This window comes from Piliocolobus tephrosceles, chromosome 6 (assembly GCF_002776525.5).
Source record: "Piliocolobus tephrosceles isolate RC106 chromosome 6, ASM277652v3, whole genome shotgun sequence".
NCBI classification, from domain to species: Eukaryota; Metazoa; Chordata; class Mammalia; order Primates; family Cercopithecidae; genus Piliocolobus; species Piliocolobus tephrosceles.
The window spans coordinates 149045493-149070904 of record NC_045439.1 but is presented as its reverse complement, the minus strand read 5'-3'; the positions used below and the strand labels follow the sequence as shown (position 1 = coordinate 149070904).

At 39.7% G+C, this 25412-nt stretch overlaps 2 long non-coding RNA genes across 6 annotated transcripts in view; both read left to right on the top strand.

Moving 5' to 3' along the window:
• The window catches only part of LOC111554634, a 28379-nt gene extending 11100 nt beyond the window's left edge, over positions 1-17279 (top strand). For 2 of the 5 annotated variants that reach the window (XR_002735296.1, XR_002735299.1), the window contains 2 exons: positions 1553-1772; positions 5248-6605. This is a non-coding gene — a long non-coding RNA (uncharacterized LOC111554634). Of the gene's footprint in view, positions 1-1552; positions 1773-5247; positions 6606-7197; positions 7641-17125 lie in introns of those variants that run through there. The other 3 variants (XR_002735298.1, XR_002735297.2, XR_002735300.1) reach the window with 3 other exon arrangements.
• A 340-nt stretch (positions 17280-17619) lies between these two features.
• LOC111554635 lies at positions 17620-24890 on the top strand. Its single transcript, XR_002735301.1, has 3 exons — positions 17620-17822; positions 20934-21114; positions 24331-24890. It is a non-coding gene; the product is annotated as an uncharacterized LOC111554635 (long non-coding RNA).
• Positions 24891-25412: the final 522 nt, after the last annotated feature.

The following is a 25412-nucleotide window of genomic DNA, read 5'->3' as shown; positions in this document are numbered from 1 at the left end:
GAGCTCCATGAAGCTGTCTGCACTAGTATGCCAGTCATGCCTGTCTCCAACCAGCATGACTCCTTTCCTGTTGCCCCTTCGCTAGTTCTGACTTCTCTCGTGAAGTTCAACTAAGGATTACATAAAGTTTGCATAAGTCAAATGCTCTGGAAGATGGAAATTTATATACATGTATAAAGCATTATCGTTATAATTGTACATGTTGCAGCGTCGCAGGCAGTAATGCACATGAGTTTATGTTTGCATTTAACATGCACTGAGGCTGTACTGTGGGCCAAACAAAAAATATTTGATTTAATCTCACAACAACCTTTTTAAGTGGCTGTTAACATTGCCCTGCTTTTACCAGCGAGGAATCTGAGGAGTAGAGAAGTTGTATATGTTGAGCCAACACTCCTAGTGAGGGACTGGCTCACCCAAAATTCAAACTCATCTCTATCTGACCTTGAAGCTCATGCTCTGAACCATTTTTTAAAACAGTCTCTATATATTAGTTTCCTGTTTCTGCTATAACAAATTACCACAAACGTCATGGCTTAAAAATAACACAAATTGATTATCTTACAGTTCTAGAAGTCAGAAGTGTGAAATGAATCTTATGAAACTAAAATAAGAATTTGTTCTTTCTGGAGGCTCTATGGGAAACTCGGTCCCTTGTCTTTTTTACTTTCTAGAAGTCACTCACATTCTGGACTCTTGGTCACATCACCCTAACCTCTACTTTGGTCGCTGAATCTTCTCCAGCTCTGACCCTCCTGCCTCCCTCTTATGAAGAGCCTTGTGATTTCTGTGGGATGAATAATCTAGCATAATCTTCTCATCTCAACATCCTTATTTAATCACACTTGCACAGTTTCTTTTGTCATGTAATATAACATATTCACAGATCCTGGGAATTAGCATGCAGATGTCTATGGGGGACCATTATTCAATCACACACTAAAAAATGCCTTATGTGTTTCATGGGGGATTGGGGGAATCATTTCAACATATAGGTGTGTCTTTGTGTTTCCTTCACTACTGTGATTTAAGCTCATTGGAAAAAAAGACTGTCATCTCACAGCTGGCTATAGCTCTCTGACACAGCCCACTCCCCGTGTGCTCCCATCTGCAGGGTGTGAATTCAAGAGATCTCTCCCTTAGCTCTGACCTCTTAATCCCCAACTGCTCCATAGGAAAAGAAACTGCCCTCAACCATTATCAAAAGAAAAGCTTATTATTCCATCATCAGAGATGAAGCTAAAAATATAAATAGTATCAGAAGCTATAATGTTGACCTTAGAATTAGACAAATTAGCAAAAATATCAAACCAGTTCTGATGACGAAAGAAAAGAGCCTTGGGTAACTGAAGAGGCTGAAGGAAGGAGTAGGGAACACAGAAAAATGATATTGAGAGTTGGGACACTCAAAATAAAATCTTCTTTCTTCACAATTTTGCCGAAGTTGAGGCCTACTGTAAATAAAATTCTGGTAATCATTAGTATTGCTCACCGATATTTTCAGTTCATTTTCTTTCTGGCAAATAAGATTGCTATTTCCAAATCCTTGCAGTTATATGTGGCTAAGGGACATCTAAGGCAGAGGTACAACATGACTGAAGCGACACGTGTCACATCCAGGTAGACGCCTTGGAGAGCGGGTGCCACATTCCCTGACACTTCCAGAGTAACCGACAATGCCTGACACCATGGAGCCTTCATGAGCCTGTGCACCTGAGGACTAGGACATGGGGAAGGGCCTCCAGCTGACCTGTGGTGGTCATAAAGCATCAGTAAGGAATAAGCCTTTGTTGTTAATAACCACTCATATATGAGGGTTTACTGTATTGCAGCTAATAGAGTCTCCCCTGACTGATATAAAAATCTAGTTCTTTTCTGGTTACAGTGACTGTTGAAGGAGAACAATGAGGAAAGGGAAGGGTGGTCAGATATCACTTAGTGGCAATAGATTTTTTTCAAACTTCCGCTAAGAACATTGCATTAAATGAAAACGAACGCTCTTCTGGAAACCTGAAAGTGTAATGTAACAAGGATATATAAAGAGGCTTTATAAATTGTGAATCACTTTGCAAATGCTAGCTAAAACAATATTTATTTATCATCCACAACTGCAGCCAAGATGACATGTTTTCTCCTTTTGTAAGTCCATAATATTTACCTAACTCTCACTAAAGAAATACTTAGTCACACTGTATGTAGACAATTCAAAAGATCAGAGACAACTCTTCTAATTTATGTGTCAAAATAAATATCCACAAGAAAGACTAAGGCCACTTGACATAATATATACAATTCAAGATGAATGCTTTTTTGATATGTGTGTGTGTGTGTGTGTGTGTGTGTGTGTGTGTGTGTGTGTGTTTTAGAACAGGATCTTGCTCTGTCATCCAGCCTGGAGTGCTGTGGTGTAGTGAGAATTCACTACAGCCTCAACCACATTGGCTCAAGTGATCCTCCCACCATCAGCCTTTTTGCTAGGTGGGACTATAGGCACATGCTACCATGCCCAGCTAATTTTTTTTCTTTTTTTTTTTTTTTTACTTTTTGTAGAGACAGAGGTCTCACTATGTTGCCCAAGCTGATCTCAAACTCATAAGCTCAAGTGATCCTCTGGCCTTAGCCTCCCAAAGTGTTGGGATTACAGGCGTGAGCCACTGCACCTGGCCTTGCTAATCTTTTTATTATTCACAACCTCTAGAAATAGTATAGGAGATCCAAGCACTAGTCTCCCATTGTCATGGATACAGAAAGTGGAGAACAGATCAGGATAAGTGGCTTGTTTGGGACTAGACAAGGCTGTCACTAAGTGACTCACTACTTCAGCCCTTTGCTCCTCTTGGCACCTGGACCAGCAAAGGCACACATGTTCTGTAATTGTTTTGTTCCTGCCAAATCTGTTATCAGGAATAAACTTGGAGCACCCAGGAGTTTAGCAACATATTATCATCTTGGAATGTGACATTATTAAACCCTCCTAATCCCCACCTCTACAAAATTAAGAAATCCAGAGCACGTTTTCTAAATGGAAATGGAAGTGTATACAGGCTTAATCATAAAGAGTTAATTTTTAAGCCCTTAAAATTAGAGAAATGACAGTGACAATATAAATTCTTCTTATTACCACTTCCGGGGTGAAGCTTGTTTAGAGCAGCTAGCACTGGTTACAAAGAATAGCCATGTCAGATTGAGGAAATCGCAGCTCTCACCTATAGTTACTGGCAAAACAAAGTCCGGACTTCGTCTCTAGAGGAAGAGATTAGAACTTGATCTCTTAGCTTCTGGTCAGTTCTACTGCTACCAAACAAGGAACAAGCAAGATTTCCTTCTCTGGATTGCCTTTGGGATTGACTTTCTGTTCATCCTGTTTAGTGAGTCTCCTCTGTAAGGAGTCTTCAGGGTTCCAGGCACTCTGAGAGCTGTTACTCACTGCAGAGCTCCTCTACTGGAGGGTACAAACTGTGGGCCATGTATAAGGTACAGCCACACCCCAGGGTGCTGTCAGAGTCCAGCGCTCACAAGTTTAAAATGGTCACCCACTTGGTTTCATCTCAGGTCACTGTTACTTTCTTTTAGCCACCTATTCTTTAGGAGACAAGTTCTCTTCCTGATTTCTGACCATTCTCTTCTTGACAAGGTCAACTTCCATAGTGCCGCCTACCTTCCTCCTTTCCTGACCCAAGCTACTCTTTCCCAACTTTTCTCTGATCCTTTCTTGAAACAGTTTTATTTTGCACTGTTACATTCCCTCGTATCTCCTGAAGGGTGCACTTCAAGTAAATGTCTGCATTGACAAAGCAACTGTATCTCTGTAACTAATTCCAGCCAAAAAGTTCTTTCTAAATCGAGTATAATTAGGAAAGAAATTATGCACATATACGACATTCCTTTCCTGGGATGGACTGATGATTGTTGGAAATATTTTATTAACTCATACCCTCCTTTATTCCCAAAAGGATTCAGGGCTGCATCTTTCCATGCCTTTTTTGGAGTGTAGGGTAACATATGCTGCTGTGGTCTGTGAAAACAATGGGCAGAGGCCGGGCGCGGTGGCTCACGCCTGTAATCCCAGCACTTTGGAAGGCCAAGGCGGGTGGATCACAAGGTCAGGAGATCAAGACCATCCTGGCTAACACAGTGAAACCCCGTCTCTACTAAAAATACAAAAAAATTAGCCGTGCTTGGTGAAACGCACCTGTAGTCCCAGCTACTCGGGAGGCTGAAGCAGGAGACTCACTTGAACCCTGGAGGCAGAGATTGCAGTGAGCCGAGATCATGCCACTGCACTCCAGCCTGTGTGACAGAGCAAGACTCTGTCTAAAAAAAAAAAAAAGAAAAAGAATGGACAGCTCTTGCTTTAGTAAGGTTTCCATTCTTGTTTTAAGAAATAGCAAAGGGTTAATATTTAAACTCATAATGCCCTTGAAACCTTGTGTAAGTAAACTTATCCTAGAAAAATGACCTGTATTTCAATTTATATCAGATGGGTGAATTTTCACATGTAAACCTTCCCCAGGTAAGAAAAAGAAAAGGAAGATACCCAAAAGACTCAGATAGGAGAGAGAGGGTAACTGCTGAAGAAAGCACATCCTGTCTAGGATTTTATGTGGTCTGGATCATCAAAATTGTCTGAATTTTTGTTGCTTTCCCTGCCACTATGATTTGAAAAGGCTTGTTGAGATGTCCTCTCTACCATATTGGATAAAATAATGTCCTTTGGCTAGACTGTTCAAGCTCAGAGAGGCCAGGTACTCAGGTGTGTGACCTTCACCTGTTTAATAAACAGAAAGCAATGAAGACTGCCTGAGGTTACAGATCATTGAGATGAGTTTTAATCACCCTTTTGGGGAGACACAAGCCAAAGCGTTCAACAAAACTACAACTGACTGGCTCTCTTGAGTTTAGAACATGAATGTCTCATTTCCATAGCTCTCTTAGTTCATCTCTTAGATTAAACACAATGTTTAAATTTCCTAAGATCATTTTGCCATGAATTTTTCCCAAACTCTTAAGTAAAGACAGTATCAACAGGGAAAAGGTCAGCCCACTCTTTCAAGGAAGCAGTTCTCAGAGAACTTTCGAGACCCTTGTCAGCACTAGGAAGGATTCGTGAAGTTTTATGATTGCCTCTTTACTCTTTCCCACATGTGATCAATGACTAGAGATGAAGTAAGTCCTTCTCAGGGTGGGACAAAAGGCATGTCTAGGGCTTGTTTCCTTATAATTTTGTCTTTCATTTACTTTCTGTAGTTCTGCGGCCAGTTCATAGGACTCCAGGGACCTTGAGACTGAAGCACATTCTACAAATAAAGTCAAATGCAGTGAGTAATCTCAGCTCAGCGCAGCTGAGAGGGCACAGGTCAGGCCTGGAAGTCATCAGATGAAAAATCAGACCAAAAATTAAAATGAGAATACTGGCAGCTAGTGAAATACCAAAAAATGACAATTCCTTCACTTGGTCCTCCCTGCCTTTCCAGACCACGATCTCTCACGCTGCACTCAACTTGCAAGGAGATCCTTCTCTATGCAGAGATCATACAGGACTTCAGGTGCTTGCGAGAGCATATGGTGTATTCTTTGCCCCTGGGAACCTTCTCTTTTGGACATCAGCAGAATCCTTACAAGCCCTAGTGTTGCTCTAGTCTAGACTAAGTGGATCACTGTCCAGGGAATCAGACCTATTGATGACTCTCAAAATTTCACTAAAGGGATACTTATACAAACATCAAACTGCAGAGTCATTTATCAGCTCTGTGTACAGATAAATCATCATCCAGGGAGAGGACATTTCAACCAGAAAAGATAAGGAAGTTTAGCTAAGCTGTCTGAAGAAAGTCAGTGAAGGTTGAATAAGGATAAAGGGAGGCCTCCCTATTAGGACATGAAGAGAAAAAGGGAAATTCCCCAAATAAGAAAAAAATTGGGACAAGGCCAGTCAATTACAGAGACTGCCCTGAAAAGACTGGCCAATGTGAGCTGACCCTGGAGCTGAGACTAAAAGTTAAATGCCAAAGTCTCTGTCTCAGAGGTCAGCTGGTGCCTGAGACCCAGCATCGGGGTTATTAGGCCATAGCTGGAGGCTTCCTGGCTCAGCCTCACTCCCCAAAGGGCCATTGCTATCCAATAGGCCAATAGTTGCTAAATCCAACTAAACAAGATGAATTATATAATCTTTCTCTGCGGGGGTTTTATGATTAGATAAGATTTGCATAGAGACTTCAGGAAGGCCACCCTTAGACTTTGGATTAATATTCACTCTCTCATAATTGTATGCATTATCTCCTAGATAGAATTCACCTGATTATAAGGGAAAAAAAGAAGTGAGATAGTCTGAAAAATACTCAAAGACATGCTGCCACTTAATAAAAGCTAAAAGTTTCAGCCTAAATGTTCCTTTTTAATGAAGATCTTGGTGCAGCTGAAATGGGATGATTCAATTCTAACACATCTAAAGAAATTTACCATAGTTAGCAGAACAGATTTGCTTCTTCTCAGTGAAATTATCTTTCATCTTTCTCAATGTTTATAAAAGTAGGATCTTTAAAAGTCTACATTATAAAGCAAAAAAAGAAAAAAAAGAAAACTGTTCCACAGCTGAAAACCAAAAATAAGTCATCAAAATCGAAATGGAAACACACTCCCCTCGATAATTACATTTTAGTAAATAAAGATATAACTAGCTGTTGCTGATGATTTCTGGTGCTGAAAATGACCCAGAATTCTACTTCAATCACACTTGAGTCCAGTTTTTAAAAATCAATCACGTTTACTTGTTTTGTGTCATTATGCCAATGAATAAGTTAACAAGAAGATAGCTGCTGGCAACAATATTCCAATTCAGAAGTGGACATGAAGACAAACAGGATTCTCTGATTAATGACCCCAGTGGGTAAATAGCAATTTATTGAAAACAGACAGCAGGTGCCCTAGACTCCCCAGCCAGCAAGGAGGCTATGTCCAAACTCAACTTCTCACAGATCTCTAGTTAGTGGGCGGGCGTCTTTCCCAGAACTCCCCTTTAAACAGCGGGCACCTGAGCTCAGGCTTCCAGGAGCTTAAGTTCAAATGCTTATTCACTCCATTCCAGGCTGCTGTCAGGCTTACTCTATGAAAAAGGGAGAGCTACAGAAAAGTCTCTTCTGGAACCCAGATCCTCAGTGTAACTAGAAGTGTTCCAGCCTAAGCATTTCTTTTTTGCAGGAAGTCAAAAGAACAGAGACCCATGCAGCCACTGGCTCGTCTGCCTGTTAATTCCAATCTGTCTCAAATAATGCTATTCACCCAGAGTCTTTGCATAACAATGAGGAAAGAAGACACAAGGGTACAACACCACCATCATCTATCCACTGAGTCAGCAGAGTCACTGTGGATGGCATCTACCTTATTTACGAAGAAACCGATACACAAAGACACCAGCCACAGACCTAGCCTTTTATTTGCCACCCCTTTTATGCCCACAACATAGTAGTGCCTGCAAAATTGTTAACTAAAGTGTTTCTCTAATGAGGGAGTGAGTGAGCACTCTTATATGATGGCTTTCAATAACCAAAAGGAAGCAAATTTAGTACAAGGGTGCTTTGGTTAAACGACATAGGAAACAGATTCTGGTACTCGCCCACAATAAATTATAAATTGGCAGGGAACAGACATTTTATATTCATTTAAAATAAGCATAATAAGGAATTGCTGTTTAAGCGAAGACCAAGATAATCTCGGCATTTGACGTTATCAACACATCTTTCATTTTCCCACATACAATTTGCCCCCTGCGGCACATCATGAATTTACATGCAAAAAATATAAAAGGAAGGCTGGGTGTGGTGGCTCACGCCTGTAATCCCAGCATTTTGGGGGGCCAAGGTGGGCGGATCATGAGGTCAGGAGATCGAGACCATCCTAGCTAACATGGTGAAACCCCATCTCTACTAAAAAAATACAACAGCAACAACATTAGCTGGGCGTGGTGGCAGGCACCTGTAGTCCCAGCTACTCGGGAGGCTGAGGCAGGAGAATGGTGTGAACCCGGGAGGCAGAGCTTGCAGTGAGCTGAGATCCGGCCACTGCACTCCAGCCCGGGCCACAGAGTGAAACTCCATCTCAAAAAATATATATATATAATATTATATATGTATATATGTATGTGTATATATATGTACATATATAATATAAAAATATATGTGTATATAGTATATATTATACATAAAATATATGTATGTATATATTACATATAAAATATAATATTATATGTATATTATATATGTGTGTGTATATGTATATACATAAAAGGATACAAATAATGCCAGTGATCATGTCTGCTCTTGTGTATGTAAAAGCCTAATTTCCAAAAGGGGAATAAAGAGAAAAAATACACAAACAAAAATTATAAGCTCCTGGAGTTCAGCCATGAACTATTATTGAGATTAGAAGAAGGGTGAAGCCACGGTCAAGCTCTTGATGAAAAGCCCTGCTTGCCTATAAAGAGATGCGAATCCTAACACCTCCATGGTGATGAACAGACAGATGCCCACTGGTGTTTTCATGTCTACATTTAAGGGGTGAGAATTTCAATGATTTATTTATTTCAAGTTTTGTGGGCTGGGGGTAAACTCAGATTTTTATCTTAGCATGAAACTCTTGTGGCCTCTCTGAACAACGTAGCCTGATTTTCTGTTGGATTGATGCTGAAAGGCTCTTTTATTTCTCTAGAGCAAATGGTTCCCTGGCCTTTTGGTATACCAGAGAAGTGAGAAATATAACCCTAAAACAGCTTAAAAGTTCTAGCTTGCTGTGCCTAGTGTTCCAACACATTCTATCTCTTGTACCATTGATTTTATTTCATATTAACTAATGTTACTTTTCTTCATTCATAAGTATTCAGCTGGGCATAAGATAACTGCTATTTGACAATCTTTTAAATTTATTTTATTCTTTATGGAAAAGTAAATGCAATGAGGAATATTAGCAATAACATAAATCCAAATAAAACCAGGTGACAGGCAAGTTAAAATGTTCCAAAGAACACTGAAACAAAACCTCAAAACTCTAGCATGGCACACATGGTTCCTGAATATTCTCCAATTTAAGATACATCATCAAGATTATGCTGGTGATCATAAGGAACATTGGAGTTACTATCTTAAGGTGAAAGACATGAGAATCTGTGAACAAGAATAGAGTTGATTTTAATTCTAAAAGGGCTGAAGCCACATTATCCTTCACTGAAGAAGTGCTGCCTCCTCTTTTCTCCTCCATTTTCCATTTGCTGCTATGATTACCAGACATGATAGTCAGACTCTTTAGAAATGTTTAAGACTTTGTTAAGGGATATGTAGAGATGAAAATTTTCATGCAATGCTCATAAAGTATAAATTGGCACAATTTTTCTGGGAAGCAATTTGGCAATATAAAGCAGCCTTGAAAGTGATCAAATTACTTGTCCTAGTATTCCTCTACTAGAAATCTATCCTAAAGAAATAGTTATAATAGAAAATACACAAACACCTTAATTGCCTAATTGTATTGGAATGATTAAGTAAATTAATGTACATTAGCAACATGAAATCGTATTATTAAGTAATATCTTTGAGGATATATTCACAGTATTAAGTGAAGAAACATGAATACAATTGTATGTACAGTATATCCTCTATATATTTACATGCACTCAAATACAAACAAACAGATATGTTAAACAAAACACTGGGAAGAAATATGCCAGAGTAGTTAAAGTGGTTATTTCAGGGTGGAAGAGAAGAATAACTTTTACTTACACTTTTCTGTGTTTTCCAGTTGTTTATATTGAGCATGTTACTCAATTTTTCGAGATACGCATTTATAACTGCAATAGTGATAAATATTCTATAAAATGCAAAAAGCATAGAAATGTATGAAATAGGAGGGCGGAGCAAGATGGCCGAATAGGAACAGCTCCAGTCTCCAGCTCCCAGTGCAAGCGACACAGAAGACGGGTGATTTCTGCATTTTCAACTGAGGTACCAGGTTCATCTCACTGGAGAGTGCCAGACAATCGGTGCTGGTCAGCTGCTGCAGCCCTACCAGCAAGAGCTGAAGCAGGGTGAGGCATCGCCTCACCTGGAAAGCGCAAGGGGGAAGGGAGTCCCTTTCCTAGCCAGGGGAACTGAGACACACAATACCTGGAAAATCGGGTAACTCTCACCCGAATACTGCGCTTTACCAAGGGTCTTAGCAAATGGCACAACAGGAGATTATATAACACACCAGGCCAGGAGGGTCCCACACCCACGGAGCCTCCCTCATTGCTAGCACAGCAGTCTGGGATCTAACTGCAAGGCAGCAGCAAGGCTGGGGGAGGGTTGCCTGCCATTGCTGAGGCTTAAGTAGGTAAACAAAGCTGCTAGGAAGGTCGAACTGGGTGGAGCCCACAGCAGCTCAAGGAGGCCTGACTGTCTCTGTAGACTCCACCTCTGGGCACAGGGCACAGCTAAACAAAAAGCAGCAGAAACCTCTGCAGATGCAAACGACCGTGTCTGACAGCTTTGAAGAGAGCAGTGGATCTCCCAACATGGAGGTTGAGATCTGAGAACAGAGAGACTGCCTGCTCAAGTGGGTCCCTTGAAGCCACTAACATATAACTTCCAAGTCATTTGAGCTAAAAATAAATCTACCATTGACCCCAAGCAGGAAGTCAGACACATGAAAAATTGCTCTGTACCTCTACATAGGTGCATTCTTCAAGCAAACATGAAATTGGATACAACTTTCCTCTTGATCAGTACAAATTAGGGAGAATATATCATTTAAATATTGTGGATTATCTATAACTCTCTGACTATATAACCTCAGACAGATTACAGTAAGACAGGACTAGTTACAGGGCTGTTATTTTTCCATACTACCAAAACATCATTAATCACAGAAGCACTTCCGCTCAAACAGAAAAGCACAATATTACAATTTTATTATTTAAAGATCTTGAAAACGGTTGGTAGACAATATTATCAGTCACCTCCAGATGGTGGGAGGAGAATGGGGGAAGAAGTATCAGACAGAGTTAGAATTATCAAAAACTTACAACAAATAGATAATATTATTTCCCTCCTAGAATGTTTGTTCTAAATACAAGTGCCTTGTTTACCTATGATTAACACAATACTAGAAGGCATTCTATAACCTCAACTAATCCAAATCCTACCTGCTTGACTGATAATGGCAGTCATTAATTGATTTCGCAGTAGCTAGATTTTTCTTTTATCATTTCACAATCGGGTTGGCAAAAATTGAAAAGATGTAATAATGAAAAGCAGAGAAAAATACTCCCAAATGACATAAAAATGCATTTGGAAGTTTCTTGGCTTATTCAAGATAAACGCCTCGGAAAAATTAGCCATGGTATCATGGAAAATATTTTTGAAATTTTGGTGACTCCTTGTTCTTCATGAAGAAAATAAATCATGGTATCGATGGAACAGAAAACACAAGGGAATTTTCAATGAAATGTTTTCTTTCTTTTTCACTGACGCAATATTTGAAATGGGAGCACAGGGCATATTTCTAAACAAAGTAGTTTTCAACAAGCATAGGTCTTTTCAGTAAATCACCTGTGGTCTTACGAACAAATAATTGTAGACATCAAATTAAAAGATGTGAACTCGACATCTGAACTGTGGTCTTCGTGACTGATTAAATAATGTATCAGTCTTCACATGTTCTTTATTCACATTCAAAGCTCTCTAATGAGAGTGAAATATTGCTTAGGTTTTGTTAGGACATTACCATACTTTGCAAATCATCATACTCCATGAAGTAATGACCTCTTTATTACCTCGGTAGAAAAGTCTGCATTCATTTATCACACAGTAAAACTGGTCTTGATCCTTGAAGAAACTAAGCAAGGAGTGAGAGCTCTGTTGTTCTGTTGGTGGGGCTCAGCCTGTTCTTCCTCTTTTCCAACAATCACACTTATTTCCAGGAAAGAGGTAAAAGCCTTTGTTGAAATCTCATGGATTCCAGATCAGACCGAAGTCCACAACACTTCCTTTCCCCACCCAGGGGCTACCTCTTGGTCACATTACCTCATATACATATATATACATATTTTTAAAGCTCTCTTCTCTTTAACTTCGTAGCATGGGAAAATTGTTCTGGTTATCACAGCTAGCAAAAGCAACCCCCTGCTATGTGATAGAATTTTGATCAAGCAGAGGCTTAAGGCTGGACATGGCAGTGGTTTCTATTTAAATATTTATAAATGTTTGCTATATCTCTTGAATTCCTGCCTTCGGCATAAGCACTTTCCATGTGAGGCTCCCCTTGGTGTGCTGAGCTTGTAGGACAGTTAACCTCCATGGGATTGTGTTCCAGAATTAGATATTCTGCTTTCAGAAAGTGGCCCTCAGGAATAAAACTCATGCAGCAGGATTGAAACAAACTTTGGATACAGAAGCAACAAAACTAAGAGCACTTAAGAAAATATTAGTTATAAATCAAGCAAAATTCCTACTGGTCATATTTAGTATATCAAAATGGAATATAATAAAATGTGTGGGTGCTTCAAAATTAGTTATCAGAACAGCAGAGATATCTTACACCTTTCCATGAGTTGTTTTCATTACCCTTTCTCTGATGTTCACCAGTGCATGGCAAATCATTTCAAAGTATGGAAAATGAAATCAATGAATATTCAAACTGGCTATTTCAGGTATGGCAGTGAGTTAAAACCAAGGTATATACTTTTCTTGGTTTTATGTTTTCCTTAGTATTTCAGCTCTATTTTTTTAGATGATATACTATGTGCTTGGTAGTTCTCAGTGATCAAAACAAACAGAAACCTTTGCTTTCACAGAGTTTCATTGTTTCTTTTCCTATGTGTTTAGTTAGCAGTGTTGATACAGTCCAGGGACTCCTAGAAACACCTGTTGTGTTGCTTTGGTGCTCAGATGCTGTTCATCTTCCAGGGCACCTGTATTTTATCTGCATGGAGGTGAGTGGCATGTATGGGAAAAGAGAAGAGCTAGACGCATGCACTGCGGAATATAGGGATCTCTATTTTTAAAAATCTCTCAATTCTGTGAAAAGACAGCACAAACAAACTAAACCTCAATGCAGCACCATAGCCCATGTAGGCATTCTGTTCCTTTAGCTCTAAGGTGAAGCTGGAGAGTTACTGGTATGGTTTTGTTCGGCATTACAAAGAGAAGGTAGAATTCAGAGTCACACAGACCAGGGATGCATTCCAGTTTGTGGCCCAAGGTACATCCAATAAACTCTTTGGGTCTCGGTTCCTCAACTCTTATGAGAATTTAACATCGTTTACTTTGTGGGTTCTATGTCTATTTTCTTCATTTATGCAAAATGTATTTATTGAACATCTGGTGTGTCCTTTTAGGCACTGCTCTAAGTGCTGGGGATATAACAATGAAGAAAATAGTCAAAAATTCTTGCCCTTGTAGAACTCACAAGGAGAGAGAGAATTTTACTAATTAATGTAGAAAAATTCGATTCACTCGTAGCAACAACAAAAATGGATTTTCCCATAACAAAAACTGAAGCAAAATGCTGTTCTGAAATCTTCTTAAAGTAACATCAGAAATTAGTATGCACCTATCATGTATAGCCTCATTATGTTCTACTTTGTCTTGCTATGCAGATGAGCTCAGCCAAAGTACTTCTCAGAGAGGATACCATGTGGATGCAAATAAGAGCAAAGAAAGCACCAAGTAGTTACAATGGTCCTTGCTGGGCATTCAGGGAAGCTAATTATTTGAGAGAGAAACAAGCCTAGGAAAGACATTTGGGATTAGGTGAAAAGTGTACCCCTCCAGGGAGCGAGAAGCCATTCCATGCCCAGGCTGTCCATCCCTCCACCACAGGATATCATTGTCCACGGGCCCTTACTTTACTTCTTGATTTTTCCAACCTCTCTTTAAAGTTTTTTCTTATTTTCCAAAACTTCGAAACCACGCCCAAAGGAATATTGGCTGTGAAATGAATGAATGGTGTCTCTGTTAGATCAGCCAGGCTGTTTCTCTTAACACATTCCCCTGACATGATTCTGAAATAAATTAACATCACAATGCTTTCTTGACCATCAAGTCACACAGAAATGAAACTAGTCTGAAAAGATTTATTTTTCACAAGGCTACTTAAGTGACTACTAGAATTTTTCTAGAGTCTTTTCTAGTTCCATAGTACACATATATGAGTTATCTTTTTCTTTTCAAAATGGATTTTCTGGTTATGTTCCACTGTAAATCCCCTTTGGAAGTAGATAGGACGTGTAAATAAATAATATGAGAAATTATTGTTACTTTTGCCTAGGTTTAGGGGTTTATATAAATTCTGAGAATAATGAAGTTATTCTATACCATGTAATCTGTGAATCCCATTTTTTGCCTAAGATGTGACATGCCATGAGACTTTGCTGATGTGAATGGATACTATACATCCTATGTTCTTTTTCAATCACTTATTCTTCTACCTTATCATGTCTGTTTTATTTTCTTGCCCCATGTAATGTTCTCTCTCAGTCTCTGAGGACTTAATAGCTTCATAAAGGCGAAGATCTTTAAATTTTTTTTCTGTTTTATTCATTGCTTTATATCTAGAGCCTAAAACGATATCCAGTATACTACAAACTCTCAATATTTATTGACTGAATGCGTTTAGGTTTTTAACTTTAGATGATGATAGCTAATATATATCTAGCCACTAGTATATGCCAAATACTCTTTTAAACACTTTACACGTATTAACTTATTTAATCCTTAATATAACCGACACAGGCACAGAGAGAATATAAATTTGTTCAAGTTTATTGGCAGAAGCAGGATTTGAACTCAGGCAGTCTGCCTCTGAGTCATTAACCACTGTACTATTACCGACTCTCTGGGATAGCATAGTCGGTAGAGAAAAAACTTGAATGTTTTCCTTGATTTTTACTATTAATTTTTAAGGTTATATTTTTAAGTTATTTTATTAAATTAATTTAAATATATACTCATGTATGTACTGACTATATATTACAAATTTGTGGTTCAAAATTCAAAAGGTACAAAGAGATATAAAAGGAAAAGTCTTTCTCCTCACTCCTGTTCTTGAGCCAACCAGTTCTCCTTCCGAGAGGCAGCCAACAGCTTGTTCAGGTCTAATTCTGGCTCTGCACTCTTCAGACATGTAACTTCAGGCAGGATAATTTATCTTTCTGTGCCTTGGTTCTCTGGCCTGAAAAATGGGGATAATAAAACACCTCCCACGTGGAGTTTTTATGAGAATTAAGTGAATTAATATTTGTAAAATGCTTAGAATGGTACCTGTCACAAAATAAGTGCCAATAATTATTTGCCACTATTAATTTTGTGAATCCTTCCAGATAGTTTACTTATCTGCAAGATGTATACATATATATATACACACACACCCCTATACATACTCCTTTACCACTCCCCCAGCCATTTTTTTAATAAATACAATTATGCACCTTGCTTTTCTCACATTTTAATTAAAAAATAAGTCTGCAAATACATTTTCTTCTGATAACCCACTATCAGCCTTTTCGATGTGTGTCTTCTTGGCTTGAAGAAGGATAACTATGGTTTCCTGCTACTTTTTAAATTATTTCTCACTATTGTGATGGATGGACACTGTAGGCGAATAGCCATTCTGAGGGCAACATGAGATAGGTAGGAATTAACAAAGTCAGTTATGAAAAATGAGTGATGGTATAGATTGTGACCTTTAGGAGCTGGTTTTGGTCTCTGATCCAGGTGGTTGTGGCAGCACCAGGAATTTCTGTATCAGGAGCTTGGGTAGTAGCAATGATCTGACAAGAAAGTGGCGCTGGGGGATTTGTCTTAGAGTTATATTTGCATAGAAAACATACTGTTTTCACCTAGTTTTAACACATATATGGAGTGGGGGTGTTTGCTAATGGAAGCTGTGAAGGACAGGCATTATGTCTGCCCCTCTCCCCTTCCCATCAAAGCATTCCTTGGCCCTACCCCAGCCTCATGGCACTGTTGCCCTTGGCTCTACCATTTGGAAAAACAAAACAAAATGAAAAAACAAACAAACAAACAAAAAAAAACAGAGAAACATAAGATCCATTTTCCTGATAGACACCCTGCCTGTAGAAGACGAGCTGCAGCTTCGGTCCAGTTGGGAGGGCAGGACAACCCCAAGTAGAGAGCTACTGAGAGAGAGAAGAAGAGAAGTAGGGGTTTTAATTACAACTGCATTTTGATAGGAAGGGTAGTTGATCATACAACAGGTGAAGGAAGATCTTCTAGAGAATGTGAGGGCCCAGACACTGGCTGTGAGCCAAATCCTCTCTCAGCTGCTCTCTGTGGTTTAGTGACTCAGCATTACAGAGGCATCCTGTTTCAGGGAACAAAAAGATTTTAGCTGCCAGCAGAGAGCACCACATACATTAGAATGGTGAGGACTGCCACCTCCTTCAAGAACAGGAGTGAGGGTGGTGGTGAATGGGAATGGAAGCCCACATTCACTGATGCATTTTTGCTCCCTCAGATCCTGTCTTAGTCTTAGGAAAGGAAGTGAAGTTTCAAGGACAGTTCAGAACTGCTTTTTCTCTCTGGGCTCAAGTGAGAGAATCTTGCAGACCTCAAAGATTTTAGGGCAGGAACAATTTGTCTTTCCAACCCAGTTTGAATGGTTTTTAGGTCACAAGTTATCCAAGAACATCAGGGAAACTTTGCAGTTCTGCACTGACTCTCTGGTAAGGAAGCTCCAGAGAGACTGTGCCATGTGATGTCCCACATCAGTAGCCTGGAAGCCACAGAGTAATCCCAGACCCCTGACTCCCAGTCCCTTTGTCCTCTGAGGAGCTTTTCGGTCAAAGAGCCCTCATCCCAAATTCAGCCTTGTTGACCTTTTTCAAACTCAGGACTGAAAGGCTTAAAGAGCAGCAGGAAGTCCCCGGGGAAGGTCAGCATCACCTTCAAGGGCTGTTGCTTTGCTGGTTCTGTGCACAAAGCGCTCTGCACATGCAATGTGGACACTACATGTTTCTGAGCTGCTACAGCTGCTCTGAAAAAACGGGCTTCCCCACTCCCGGGGAATCGAAACTACACAGTTTCACTCTGTCTTGTTTTGTTGTCAGCTGGCTTTCAGCATTCCCTTGTCTCCACAGAAACCTCAGCATGGATCCCTTGCATGAGTGTTGTACAATGGGAGCTTTCATTCCTGCTTTGGCACCTGCAACCCTGGGTTAACAGTACCATGGAGCGGAGAAAGCGTTTACCAAAGAGTGCGGTGCTGCTATCCCACCCCGTGCAGCAGTTGAGCAGAGGCAAGTAGCAGGGCTATGTGTGCTTGCAGGGAAGGAGGGGAGATGAATCACGGGAGAACCATTCCCGCTGCTACCCTGAGTACTCAGAATGTCAACTACAAATGTATTGTGTCAGGCAAAATGATACCCGATGTTTACCCCTAACATGTTCTGGGCTTCCAGGGGAAAACAGACCACAGAACCAAATGTACCAGCCAGGGTTCTTGGTTACAAGCCACAGAATCCATTTTTAATCAGAAGGCTGGTTCTGGAGTCAGGCTTTGAGGTCTCCATTCTGTCTTTATCTGTTACTAGCTGTAGGACCTATAAACCAATTATTCAACCACTCTGGGCTTCAGATTTTCATTTGTCAGATGAAGGCAGGAGGATTAAAGCATTGAATATATGTGAACTAACTGGAGCAGGGCCTGACTCATATTAAGCATTCTGTTAACCATCATCACCATCACCACTACCACCACCACCATCGTCGTCGTCGTCATCATCATCATCAATTTATCCTCAGTCAGAAGGCCACGGAAGCAGATTCAGAAAATGGGTAGGTATTAAGGGAGGATGAGCAGCAGGATTACTAGTAAAGTTTATGCTACAGAAACAGCCTGATGAGAATGCTGCCGCGGGCACCACTGCCACGGCTTATGGTAGACACCACTGCCATCTCAGCTACTCACCTCTATGGTCACTACTGAACACTGCTATAGTGAAATCAATTATCAATTCAGTTTTTCTCTACTTGCTCCAAATGTGAAATCTTATATGGAAGCAAATATTTGCCAAAGTCCAATTTACCTGTCTGAGACCCTTATGTCAGGGTTGAACAGAAATTGCATCTCATTCATTCTGTTTTCTGTACTGGGAAGTTGTGTTCTGTCTCCTATAAAGGCTCACACAACAGGGGATTCTTCCATTGTAGGCAGACAATACCAACAACCCCAAATTCAAAATGGGCAAATGTCCATACACAATGAAAAGTGCTGTAATAATGGTATGACGCTACGGGAGGTCACTACTTCTTCTTGGGGAAGTCGGGAGCTCTCTCCTAAGCCTGCTCTCTTCTAGGGCCTGCCTGGCTCAATGGATGAACACTTCATGCATTCAATTGCATAAGCTAGAATCCCAGTTATCATCCCTGACACCTGTCTCTCCCTTACCCCACATAGCCAATCCATCACACACCATCCTTTCAATGTCACTGCCTGAAGTCATTTAAATCCACCTCTTTCCTTCTACTTCCTAATCCAGGCAACCACTATTATGCAGTTAGACTATTACAGTAACCTCATCGCAGATCTCCCTGCCTTGTCTCTGACCTCTCTCCAGTCTGTTCTCCTACAACAACCACAGTGATTGTTTCAAAATGCATACCTGAGAATCCATTATCCTTTCAGTTTAATGGTTTCATAAGTCTCAGGTTAAAGACAAACTCGTTAACATGCTCACATGGTCTTGCCTGCTTTGGTTTTCACTCTTTCTAAATTCAAATCTCCTGTGCTGTCATTCACTGCACACCAGACATAGTGCTCTTCTTCCTGCCCCTATTCTACACATGCTTCCTCTTGCTACAAAGCCTTGTCCCACCTAAAGCGCTTTCCTCCCATCTTTTCCTATTTATCCCTATCATTAGTTGGTGCTCAGATTAAGTATTACTTCTTCAGGTGAGCTTTCCCTGACCCTGGAAAATCGTCTTATTCCAGATCCTCAAAGCATCCTGAAACTTTTCTACACAAACATTCATCACAATTGTGCCATTTATCATTTACTGATTATTTACATACCACATGAAAGCAAGGACCATGTCTGACCATTGCCTAGCAAATCCCATTTGTTGAGGGAATTAATGAATGAAAATATAGCTTCTTATTGGAGGTTAAATTTATCATTGATTTTGAGGCCTGATTGAGAGTTTGTTGCATGGAGAAGAGGAGTAAAAGTATTTCAAGACTAGAAACAGGGGATTCAAACATCCCCAGATATACAAGGAAAGGGTGTATTTGGAGAAAGTTTAGCATGGCTGTTGTACAGAGTGAGTGGACGTGGACGAGAGGGAGAAGGAAAGCAGCATATAAGGCTAGTGAGGACCAATTGCAAAGGACTTTGAATGTGTGACAAGGTGTTGAGATGCACTTTTCTCTGTGTTTATGGAGATAATCTGTATGCCTGAGCAGAGGAAAGTCATAATCAGAAATGCAAAATGAGAGCTGAGGCAAAGACATATGTTTGTTATTTAAATTTGTAAATACCAAGTTAGCAAATATACCTACTTCTACAGCAAAGTTTTGGTCATTCATTATAGAATTAAAGGTTAAAGGAGGTTTACATTTCAAAATGCCTAAAATAATGTTGAAATACCTGTTTCTAATAAGTGCAAAATTAACTATCAGATTTCTTACTCCCTGCCTCCAATAACTGTCCCCCAAATAATTGCTATTTATATTCCAGTGAACAGATGTCATGTGACCAGCTGGAAAAAATCAGTTGCATATAACATGATCAATCAATAGAATGCCTCTAATTTAAGTTCAACACAAGTGTTTCCTATTAGGCTGATGATAATAGCTGTGGTAAGATTTGGTACCACACAATTCTTAAAATAAAACAGCTCTTCTCAAGTGTTTTGGTCTCAGTGCCCCTGTACATGCTAAAAGATTATTGAGGACTTCAAATAACTTTTGTGTATGTGGGTTATGTCTGTGGATTTTTATCATACCAAAAACTAAAGCTTAAATTTTAAAAATATTATTTATTTTAAAATATATGTCAGCAGACATATGTTTGTTATATGTCCATTATATGTCAGCAGAGCTAATATGTTTTGTGACGACAGGTATATTTTCTAAAACAAAAAAAAAATCTAATTAGAAGATAACTGGATTCTTACATCAGTTTCTGTATTTAATCTGTTATGATCTGCTCTTCTGGTTGGAAAGGGGAGGAGGGTTTTAATGCCTTTCTCAGATAATCATGACACTGCAATTTGACAAGCAGTAGTTCTTGAGTATCAGCTGCAATATGGAACATGAAACCATGTCAGTGAACCATTCATACTCTGTTATGCTAAAACTCGTTGGTCTGTTTTAAACTTTGAACAGAGATTTTACCCCTACAGGATTGTATAACACTATAAATTGGTCATCTGGAAAATACTTGTTCACTATTTTGTGCAGGTCTCCAACATTTTGACAAATTTCATTACACCATATCAAAAAATCACATTCATTATTATTGCCACTAACCTTACCAGAACAAATTTAAATGCTGCAAAGCTGTCAAGCTATTGGTGACAGATATAAGTTCTAAAACATAATTTTACTTGAAAGTTTAAATTCTGTCATTGGCAACAAATTCCATTCTGTTGAAATGACAAGCTGACTTTGTTAATTTTGAGAAAGTATCCGCGAAAGACCCAAGTCAGAACAGCTATCATTTGTCATTCTTTTAATGAAAATGGTGTGCCATGAAAAAAAATATTTAATTTGACTTGGAACTCAAATAAGCACACAATTTTTTTTAGACAACTGTGATACTTCAACCTACAGCACAAGTGTATGTTTATGTGTTACTTCCCATTTTGTCACACAGAATAGTATAAAAGGTATTCTCAATGTCAAAATTTAACAAAATTTATCATTTATTTTTCCTGCTTCATCAGGTCATCTTTAAGTAAAAGCCATCTGATATTTTACTGCAAGCATGTGGCGGTGAAGAAGACAATGACGGCTAGCATGGTTTGTGCCACTGCCTTGATTTCCACTCAGGCACCAGCAGTCTTACCCACGATTGCTTTGGTGCAGTCAGTGGAGATATCAACAGATCAAAAGCACAAGTAGTATGTAAGTATTATTATGAAAGGAGCTTGGACCTCATAAACCACTCAGAAAGATCTTGGTACATCCAGGGATCTGTGGATGACATTTTGAGTACCATTGAAATAGGAATTAATCCCTAGATTAAAATGAAATAATGAGGTTCAGTCCACAGTCTAAACCAATTTATAATTTGACTATGCTCAAAAAAGTCTACCTTGACATGTGTTTGTTACTTTAAGAGCAATGTGCTGTCACTAAAGAAAATGATGACAAGTCAATTTTTTTAAAAAGCATTTTGGTTACTCATCACTTTTGGCCGTTGCAAAGGCTGCCTATTGCTAGAAAAGAAAGAAGTCATTTCCCCCACGTCTATGGTTGTTGTCATCAAATGATCCATTTTGTGACTCTCTCAGCAATCAATGGCAGTTAATCACAATGAGTGAGCAATTTTGGAAAGCTGTGCTAGGTGTCATTTTGACAACTAGCTTTTCAGAAGACCAGACCTGAACAGGAGAGTAATGGGAGAATATAGGCATTCCCACATTAATTGGAGAAGTAATACTTCCAGCAACAACACCATTGGCAACATGATGTTTTCTCTAGTGATTCACTTCATAACACGTGTTTATCCTTCCAGAGCAGGGAAGTATACACGTTTGCCCTTATCAAACTGACATGTGTAGAAGTCAGATTTAGCCTTTTCAAGAGAATTGCCCAGTCCATGCTAAAAGCTATAGTTGAAAGTCAGCGGCCGGGCGCGGTGGCTCAAGCCTGTAATCCCAGCACTTTGGGAGGCCGAGACGGGCGGATCAAGAGGTCAGGAGATGGAGACCATCCTGGCTAACACGGTGAAACCCCGTCTCTACTAAAAAATACAAAAAACTAGCGGGGGGAAGTGGCAAGCGCCTGTAGTCCCAGCTACTCGGGAGGCTGAGGCAGGAGAATGGCCTAAACCCGGGAGGCGGAGCTTGCAGTGAGCTGAGATCCGGCCACTGTACTGCAGCCCGGGAGACAGAGCGAGACTCCGTCTCAAAAAAAAAAAAAAAAAAAAAAAAAAAGAAAGTCAGCTGACTCATCCAGAGCATTTAACTCGCCAACAAGCAGAGGCAGGAGCAGAGCGTGTCAAAGGCCATTTCAGAGCAGTTATGCCAACTGGGCAGGCACAAGCCATGCCAATTTTTGTGGTTTCTCCAATTCATGTCAGAACAAGGGCTTGACTCTCAGTTTCCCACACTGGGTGCGTTTCTCTGAGTTATGCCCATTGCATGAGTGTAACAAGGTGATCTGATTCATCCATGGTCACGAAGTAGGGAAAGAAAGATTATTTTTCTACTTCAATGGTATAAGGGCATAAAAACCATGCATTGGTCCCATATGAGTAGATAATCAATGGTAAAGCATAAGTACGCAGCCTTGGTGTGGAGAGGGGTACATGCTACTCATTCTTATTTTTTCAGAGTCATCGTACTTGTCTTTATGTTTGAGCTTGTAGCTGTGCTGCCATGAGGAATTAATGTTAGATTCTTGAGCACTTTCTTTCACCTATTTCTCAGTGTAGCTGCAATGCTCTGTTTACTGTGCTAGGTATGTCCTAGAAAGTCAAATGATTCAGTCAAACCAGCACCATCAGAGTCAGTGTGATCTTCCATAAGACGTATCTGATCATAAAGCCCCAAACCTACAAATAAAGGGGAGGAGGCCTGTTGGCTAGCCTGGCATAGATCCCATAATCAGGGCTTTGTTAACCTCTATCATTGCATCCCCTTCACTTCCTCATTTGCCACAGGTTTCAGATACGTGGATGTGTCTGCAGGATCGTAGACGCCTTCTTCAACATATTTGCCTGGTGGCAGGAGCTAAGTCCTGGCAGAAATCAGGAAGCAGGTCTAATGGTCATCAGCAGAGAAACTAGGACTGCTAAGCATTGTCTCTATCTCTTTCAGAGCTGTCTCTCTTCATTTCCAAAATTAAAAGATTTTTACTTCCCCCACCTCATTTATACATTTCATTGGTCATTGTAGGCCTTCTCATGATATAAAAAATAATGACCATTACCTCATTGGTAAATAGGTGGATCAAAGTCTTTATGTATAGCTACATATCTGATTTTTTCCCTTAATTATCTCAATACCAAAATCAAGACAAGTTATGGGTTGGGTAGGGGAACGAGGATGGGAGGGGGCTTGCCTTCCAGGCAGGATGAGAAGCCTTGCCGAGGTCAGGTTGCTTTGCTATCAGAGTCCATGCTCTGACTTCAGGCATGTCAGGTCTTTGGAAGTCTCTCCTCTCTGGTTTCCTCTCAGTTGATCCCATCCTGGTCAAGTTTGTCGGTTGGGGGTGGGGGGTGCGGGTGCCTGTTAGGATCCAAAGAAGCGCTAAATAAATGTTGATTGAGGCAGCTTGTCCTAATGATGGCAATTATGACTGTAATTTTTTTTCTTTTAAGCCATAAAAGCACTGGATGTTACAGATGGAAGGGATTTTCAGTAATTTTTTGGAGGAAGAAACTGAGCCCCTGAGAGGCAAAGTGTATAGTTTGATTCCAAGTTCTCCCTAGTAGGAGAGGCGAGGAATCAACCAAAAGAGCAAGAAAAGAAGCCCGTATAGTAATGAGCTTCGGCTGCCTGCACCTCTTCCAGCCACAAAGGGGGGAAAAAAAAATAAGAAAGCTGCCTCTATTCTACTTCTTTCAAAGCTGCCCAGCTGTTAATATTTTAGTAAATAAGAAGCAGTGTCCAAATTCTCATTCCAGTTCTCCCATCCATTGCGTTAATAATCTAAATTATAAGAATATTTATTTTTTCACAGCATTAAGTAAACTTTCACTTAATGGAAAAACATGGCTCATAAACATTTGTATTCTTCCCAAACTAATCCATATGCCAACATGCTTATCTTTCTTCCCTGGGGTAGGAAACCAGGAGACCTTATGAAAATATATGAATACAGGTACACGGATATGTTTTTTCCATGTGGTAGCTCAAATATGGTTCTTCCACCTCAATCTCAAACTCTCCAGATTGCAGACATCTTACCTACACACCAAACTAGCATTTATTTTACCAAGGGCACTACTTCCCCTTTTCTATCCCTTATTTCAACAGACAGGAGAAGAATATCCAGATAAAGACCTCCAGGCAAACGCACTACAGAAACTCTAAAATACTCTGAGGATGTTTGACGCCTTGAGTCTCTATGCTGATGCCATCATCTCACTTCCTGATCTCTGATCTTTTCCAGGACTCGGCTCCCTATGCCCAGTGAATATAAATTTTCACAACTGTGATCACAGCCCTGGCTAAATAGTGCTCCTGGTCTTTGTAGGCAAAATGTTTTCTCCAGCTTTCTGCTAGTTCTTAGAAGCCAGTGTGAAGGAAAAGGGAGGTCATGAAGCATCACTCCAAGCTGATCATCTATTCAGTTGTCTTGAGAATTATGTAGAATAAAATAACTGTCTTCCTGAGTGATAAATGTCTAAGACTTTGTCCCAAAGTTGGGTGTTCTCTGAGGAATTGCTGGAGACACTATTGCCCCCTGTGGCTAGGTAAGCTTTCCAGACACAATCCAAGGGAAGCAAATGCCTTTGGTGAAGGAGGAGAGACTCCTACGTGGCATGGGGACCAGCAGCTGAGACCGGCTGTATGGATAATTCACACCAAAAGTGCTCCAAATGCTACTTTCATCTAAATGGACTATAAGGGTTGTCATCAGGCCAGGGAAATGCAGATATTTCAAATCTGAATTTCATAGTATTAGCATTGCATCAAGCCAAAAAGATTAAGAAAGTAAATGAGTGTAATTTTTCTAAAGCAGAATGTTTGCTAAAAACAGGCAGGTCTCTAAGAAGAAAAAGAGATAGCAGTTGAAATTATTTTGTAAATGTAAATGTATAATTTACATTAAACTCTTTCCTATGTATTATAGCTTTTGAGATATGCTATTTAGTCTTAAGAGAACTGGTTACCTCATTTGGAATGACTCAATACAGAGATCTTAAATATTTAACCCTGATCTTGGTATAAATGTAAAACAGCTGGTTTCATTTTAAGAAATTTTGACTTTTGTTAAGCAAAACAATTCTGAGAGTGCATTTTCTGACAAATTCATATGATTAACCTCAACATTCTGTTTATAATATATAATCACACGGGAAAAAATGCATAAAAGCAGGATAACTTACTTAATTCACAAATTCTTTGTTATTTCCCAAAGAGTGAGCTTCACATCTGGAAAAGCTCATGCAATTAAATAGTATGTCCAAGAAAAGATCATCTGAAGGAATTCCAAATATACACTTTTTTTTTTTTTTTTTTTTTTTGGCA